The following is a 7,864-nucleotide window of genomic DNA, read 5'->3' as shown; positions in this document are numbered from 1 at the left end:
GGAATGCAATCTCATTCAACCAGAAGTCACACTTGGATAACTTAGCATACAACTTCTTTTCTCTCAGGGTTTGCAAAATAATCCTCAAATGCTCATCATGTTCTTCCCTGGTCTTGGGATACACCAAAATATCATCAATAAAGACCACTATGAACCGATCTAAGTATGGATGGAAGATAAGGTTCATAAGGTCCATGAATGCTGCTGGTGCATTTGTTAGGCCAAAGGGCATCACTAGAAACTCATAATGCCCATATCGGGTCCTGAATGCATTCTTTAGCACATCTGCATCCTTCACCCTTAACTGATGATACCCTGATCTGAGATCAATTTTGGAAAATACTCCTGCTCCCTTCAGCTGATCAAACAGATCATCAATTCTAGGCAACAGATATTTATTCTTTATAGTCACTTTATTCAACTGCCGGTAATCAATGCACAACCTTAAAGTCCCATCCTTTTTCTTTACAAACAGCACTGGAGCTCTCCATGGTGACACACTAGGGCATATGAACCCCTTATCTAGTAACTCCTGTAACTGGATTTTTAGTTCCTTCAATTTTGTGGGTGTCATCCTATAAGGAGCAATAGAGATTGGTGCTGTACCCAGCAGTATCTCAATAGCAAATTTGATTTCCCTTTCTGGTGACAAGCCAGGCAATTCTTTAGGGAACACATCTGGGAAGTCTTTTACTGTGGGTATGTCACACAGATCTGACTTAGCCTACCTAGTATCCACCACATGTGCTAGGTAGGCTTCACAGTCTTTTCTCATCAGTTTTTTTGCAACTATGGCTGAGATGACATTGGACAAGAAATCTATCTTTTTCAAACGGCCCGACCCACTAGTGATATTGTTTGCTCTGGGCTGAAGCCCTCACGGTTTTAAAACGTGTCACTAGGGGTTATGAACCACCAACTTATAAACCTAGCATCTCTCCCGTGTTTTGCCGATGTGGGATTTGCCTAGGGTGTTACAATCCACCCCCCTTATCGGACTCAGCGTCCTCGCTGAGGTTTGCCCCACCATCGCTCAAGGTTGCACGCGGAGTGGCTCTGATACCACAAATGTAACGGCCCGGCCCACTAATGATATTGTCCGCTCTGGGCTGAAGCCCTCACGATTTTAAAACGCGTCACCAGCGGTTACGAACCACCAACTTATAAACCCAGCATCTCTCCCGTATTTTGCCGATGTGGGATTTGCCTAGGGTGTTACACCTTTCCCCCACAACTGTGATCTCATTACCCTTAGGAGTTTTCAAGGAAATTCTCTTCAATTTACAATCAACCATTGCCTGATGACGTGACAACCAGTCCATTCCCAAAATCACATCAAACTCATGGAAAGACAACTCAATTAGGTCTGCCAAGAATTCATACCCCTGAATCCTTAACGGGCAACCTTTGTACACTTTTTTACCATTACACTGTGGCCCAATGGATTAGTGACTAGAATGTCTTGGTCACTCTTCCCTACTAGTATCCCCCTTTCTACGGGTAGGTTGATGCAGATGTATGAATGAGTGGATCTTGGATCCACCAATGCATGCACAGATATATTGTAGAGGGTGAACGTACCCCTGATGACATCCGGGGCATCTTGCTCCTCCTGAGCTCTCATGGCATAGGCTCTGGCAGGTGGTCTGCCCTCAGGCCTCTATGCTAGCTCAGATGTAGGCCTCTGTGATGGTCCCATTGCCTCATATTTGCCAGATTTCCTACCCCTTTGTGGTGCAGGAGCAGGTCTGTCTGCTTGTGTTGGAGTAGTTGTAGTAGTTCTGCGTGGACAGTTCCTCAGCTGATGCTCTGTCGACCCACACCTTAAGCAGGCACCAGTCACTCTCCAACACTCCCCCTTATGCCACTTCAGGCAATGTGGACATGCAGAAGATGCTGGGGCTGGTCCCCTGAACCCCATCCCTAGAGAGCTGCCCACTAATGGTGTGGATTGACCTCTCCTAGGGGTGAACTATGGCCTGGGCCCTTGGGTTTGACTTGGACTTTGTGATTGACCTGAACTCTGTGCAGGTGGACCCTTAAACTTCTTTCCAGGTGCAGGAGATGAATTAGACTGACCTGAGCCCCTCTTCTTATGTCTCTGTCTCTGGTATGCTCAATTATTCTAACCTTTTCAACTTTTATAGTAGCTTCTACTAACTTGGTGAAGTCTATGATTCCCAAGGCAGTGATCATGATCTTTATGTTGTCATTTAATCCCTCTTTAAATCTCTTACACCTTTCGGCTTCATTAGGGACTATCTCCCTTCCGTAGTGGCTCAGTCTGACAAATTCGTTTTCAACTGTCAGCTGTCTCTACCTCAGGTTAATGAATTCTCTTCTTCTCTCTTCCAGGTATACACTACCCACATACTTTTTCTTGAATTCTGAGAGAAAGAAGTCCCAAGTTATTACTTCTGGCTGTATTTCACTGGACACCGTATCCCACCATTCACATGCATCATCTTGCAACAGAGATACGACAGCTTCTAGATTTTGTTCTGGAGTGCAGTGGAGTTGTTTTAAAACCCTTCCTGTTCTGTTCAACCAATTTTCAGCTACAATAGAATCATCTTCTCTCTTGCCAAAGAAATCCACTACTCCAAATTTTCTCAGTCTTTCCAGGTGTGATTTCTGCTGTGGAGGTGGTGGTGGTGGCGGCATTACCCCAGCCATTTGTCTGGAGAATTCAGCCATTTGCTAGAACATGGCCTGTGGAGGCTGAGCAGGCTATGCATGAGCTGGCGGAGTTCTCCCTTACCCCCAGTCTCAGCTGCTGCAGGTGAAGCATGACTCTCCACTTCCTCCTCAACTGCCCTCTGTGATGTAGGGTCCATATCCTATTCAAAATAACAAAGATAAACAAATCTGCATTACTGTCACCTTGACTCTTACAAATGCAATGCATGGTATGGACTCGATCTAGGCCCATAAACGCCTAAACCGTGCTCTGATACCACTAAATGTAACACCCCTTAACCGTCTACAGTGTAGCCGAGCAAGATATGCCACACAGTGTACCTAAACATCCTATTTTAATTCATTCATTTTTATTCTTCCTAATTTATTCAATCATAGTTTCGCAAATTTTATAGAAAATCCGGCAGAGTACCGGCTAAAAATGGAGAAAACAGTTCTTCGGAACCTGTGAAAAACACTTCCAATATTTTCAATCAATCCCAAACTCCATTTCATCAATAAAATCTCAATATTTTTTTCAACAACATTTATATTTCTCAATCATTCATCTCATATGATAATCATGTAAAAGTCATAAATAAATATTCACTTCTTCATTCATAAACACAATTTTCACTATTTACATTAATACCAAAATACATTACATAAGTTTCAATTACATATGAGAAAATAAAAGTTAATTACAAAATACCCAAAATGAAACCTAGTGTCCTACCATTGCACTGACATCGGTGAGGTGACACGGATACTATGCAGAGCTGCAGAAGATCTCATCCAGTAACGCGCTAAGCAACAATGCTTAGTGGTGCTAATAATAAAATAAAAAGAAATAACAGAAAATAAATATGCAGTGCATGTTCTGATGTCTTATGTAGATAATTTTTCGATCATTATTGGTAATCTTACTTATTTTGTACTTGTTACATTCATAATTTCCTTAAATTTATTTCTATCATTTTTGGTTGCCCAAGTAACCTATGTTGGATAACTGGACTGGATAAACGGGTAAACTGGCACTGGGTATCTAGTACCTCGGGCCATCACACCATCGGTCACATATGCATCTCCCGATGTGCAATAGAACAGCTAATAAGCTGTGATAACATTAGGCACGAGGCCAAACATCAGCACAATGTCAGAATGGCTAAAAGCCATGAAATCACAGAATGGCACAATGCCATGTGCAGTACTGCTAACTGAACCCTATTGGCATGCCAACCTATCCAAACCAATCTTGCTAGGTGTACTAGGGTATGTTATACTTTTAAATTTTACAATTCTTGAAATTTAAGTTTAGGTGTTACTATTCATTTCATTAGTCAACTAAAATGTTGACTTTTGCATAGACAATAGGTACATTGGTTCTAATACTCCCAACATACCACATTTTGCATTCTAAAATTGTTGGTATTGGTTGCCAATACCATTTCTAAGCTTAGTGCTAGTTGTTCAAAATTTTCAGATTTCAAGCCTTGTGTTTACTGTTCCATTGGTCATTTTTACAGTAGGAATTTGTAAAAGTTGCCTTCATGAAAGTTGTTCCTTATTTTGTCTAGTTACATTTCCTTTTTTGAATCACTCCATTTGGAGTTTTGTATCTAAAGTTATGGCCTAAACACCATAACTGGCGGGATTGGATATAATCCAAAATTTTGGGCAAAACTAGTTCTACCAGATTTGGTAAGCTAAGTTTGGTTGGCAATTTGACTAGGTTATGGTCAGAATTTGGATTTTTGTTCTTCATGAAAGTTGTAGGTCTATGTCTCAGCTTTTTGTTGGTAAAATTTCAGGTCAATTGGACCTTTCTACACTAAGTTATGACCAAATGAATAAATACTATTCATTTGGTCATTTTGCTCAGGTAGAAATGCAGGTCACCCGGATTAGGGCAATTTTTAGGCCAACTTGGTTTGGTTTTCTGGGCAAGGTTTCTTCACCAAAGTTGTGCCATTATGTGTCTAGTTTCATGTACAATTGTCCTTGCACCAATTGAACCTCTACAACTCCATTTATAGCTGCCCAAACCTGCTAGATTCATGCTTAGTTCTGCAGGTCAGCCAAGGCAGCTCACCCATACACAAATGCCAAGTCTCAACTCACTTCATTTCCTTATCATACACATTCAAATGGTTACTAATTGACCATTAAAACTTATTTTCATCCTTACATGAACAAAGTCTCAAGTTTGTGTCCAAACCCTGACCCCAACAACTAAAATTTTCATACACATACAATCCATGGTTTACAACACCAAAATCATGTTCAATGGCAGCCATACGCAAAGTTTTTAAAAGAAATTGGCACTAACCTTGACTTAAGCACTTTCCAAAGATTGAGAACTTCTCTTTTCCTCCTTCTTTTTGCTGCCCAAGACTTGCTTTAGGTGTAAGGAAAATTTTTAATGAAAGGAGCAAGGGATTTTTGGTGTAAAATGGTGGGAAAGGAAGCTTGGTTGGGATGGCAATGGTGGATTGCTTGGAGCTAGTTCATTGCAGCTGAAGAAGATGAAAGAAACTGATTTGTTTTGTTTCATTTTCTGCCCATTTAGTCATCTTAAATGAGTTATTTCCATGTGTCACAATGTGATTGGGTGGAAGCATTTTAATTGCATAAGCATGATGTCAAAAGTCCCATTTTTCTTCATTTTTTTTTCTTTTCTTTCTATTCATTTTCAATTAAATTTTTAGAAATATTTATTCACATTTTGTGTCATGATAATTATTTACTTAATTGGACAAGTCGGCCAAAAATAATCTCTGAAGATGAAATAACCAAAATGCCCTCCGTTTGGCTTAACAGACCAAAATTGTCTGTACTGATTGAAAAATTTTTCTAAGCATCTTCTTGGCATTCTAATGCCATAGGAACCTCAATGACCCTTCTCTGGAGTCCTAAAAATTATTTTATGAATTTTCTCTCGAGTCTAGGGCTCCTAGTTGCTAGAACCGCAACTTTCCACTAGGTTACCCATCGGTAGGGCATCGACTCATTTAACTTAGTTGTATTTTATTTCTAAAACTTTTTCCTAAATTTTTCTTATTAATATTTGAGTTAATTATGGTTCCGCACTTTAGTTTAAATATTTTTCCGGATGTTCTAACTGTCCAGATCGACACCGGTCACCGGAATAGTAGAATGTACGAAGTTGCTACAATTAGGGTGTTACAAAATGTGGTGGCTGACGCCTTAAGTCGCAAGACTATGGCAAGTCTTAGAGTTTCTCCTTTTTCTATGGTGCACGAGTTGAAAGCACAGCATGCCAGTTTGGAAATTGATGAGGAGGGACAGACAGTAGTTGCATGGCATGTACAGCCAGTGTTGATTGATCATATCAGAATGGCTGCACAGAATGATGATAAATATCAGAAGCTACTGAAAGAAGTCCAGTAAGGCAAGAAACTGAATTATCTATGAGAGATGATGGTTTACTACTACATCAGGGCAGAATGTGCGTTCCTAGTGATGTTGACTTGAGACAAATCATTATGAAGGAAGCACATGAGTCTCCTTTTGCTATGCACCCTGGTGGAACTAAGATGTATAGAGGGCTGAAAGAGCATTACTGGTGGATGGGTATGAAGAGGGATATAGCTGAATTTGTTTCCAAATGCCTAACTTGTCAGTAAGTAAAGGCAGAACATCAAGTTCCTGCTGGTTTGTTACATCCATTGCCAGTACCAGAGTGAAAATGGGAATGGATAACTATGGATTTTTTGATGGGATTTCCGAGGACACAGAATAGTCATGATGTAGTATGGGTTATAGTTGATAGACTAACCAAGTCTGCTCACTTTTTGCCAGTTTGGATGGACTATAGTTTGGAGAAATTGGCCAGATTGTACATAAATGATATTGTAAAACTACATGGAGTGCCAATATCAATTGTATCTGACAGAGATCCTAGGTTCACTTCTAGATTCTAGGGTAGTCTTCAGAGAGCTCTAGGAACTAGATTGAACTTTAGCACAACATTCCACCCACATGCAGATGGCCAGTCTGAGAGGGTAATTCAGATATTAGAGGATATGCTACGGGCTTGTGTGATTGAGTTTGAAGGTAGTTGGGATACACACTTGCCTTTGATTGAGTTTGCTTATAACAACAGCTACCAATCAAGCATTGGGATGCCTCCATATGAAGCTTTGTATGGCAGGAAGTGCATAACTCCCCTATGTTGGGATGAAGTAGGTGAAAGAAAGATGATTGGGCCAGAAATTGTTCGTGACAGAGGAAAGATCAGTTGATCGAGAGAGATCGACTCAAGGCTCCATCAGACCGTCAGAAGTCCTATGTTGATCTGAAGAGAAGAGATATTGAATATGCAGTGGGTGATAAGGTATTCCTCAAAGTTTCTCCTTGGAAGAGGATTATGAGATTTGGCAGAAAGGGGAAACTGAGTCCCTGTTTCATCAGACCATATGAGGTTCTGGAGAGAGTGGGTCCTTTGGCATATCAGTGAGCATTACCTCCAGAGCTAGAAAGGATATACAGTGTTTTCCATGTGTCCATGTTAAGGAGGTACAGATCTGACCCATCTCATGTATTATCAGTTGAAGAGATTGAAGTAAATCCAGACCTCTCATATGAGGAAGAACCCATAGAAATTCTGACACATGAGGTGAAGCAGCTGAGGAACAAATAGATACAACTGGTTAAAGTGCTGTGGAACCATCATTTAGGCTAGGAAGCTACTTGCGAACGTGAAGAGGATATGAGGAGACAGCACCCACAGCTGTTCAGAGACTAACGCCAGGTAAAATTTCGAGACGAAATTTATTTTAAGGGGGGGAGAATTGTAACACCCCTATGTTCGGTAGTGCGTTCTACTGTTCCGGTGACCAGTGTTGTCTGGATAGCTAGAATGCCTAGAACTACACTTAAATATTGTTGAGGAGACATAAAATAATGAAATACAAGAAAAGAAAATACAAGAAAAACAAAGGAAAAATAATAGCAATGAAATGTAACTATGTTAAACGAGCCGAAAACCATAGCGATGGGTGACTACATCGGGAAGTTACGGCATGGGCTGTTGACTAGCCTTGGACTGGGGGGAACCCTAAAAAAAATTTTTAAGATATAAATGAACATCTATTGAAGTATAAATGTCATTAGAAATATCAAAGAAAAATTAATTAATTAGTACAAAGAAAGATGAGAAATC

This window comes from Hevea brasiliensis, chromosome 2, assembly GCF_030052815.1.
Source record: "Hevea brasiliensis isolate MT/VB/25A 57/8 chromosome 2, ASM3005281v1, whole genome shotgun sequence".
Lineage (NCBI taxonomy): Eukaryota > Viridiplantae > Streptophyta > Magnoliopsida > Malpighiales > Euphorbiaceae > Hevea > Hevea brasiliensis.
The sequence above is the reverse complement of the archived record's forward strand: the minus strand, read 5'-3'. Positions refer to the sequence as shown.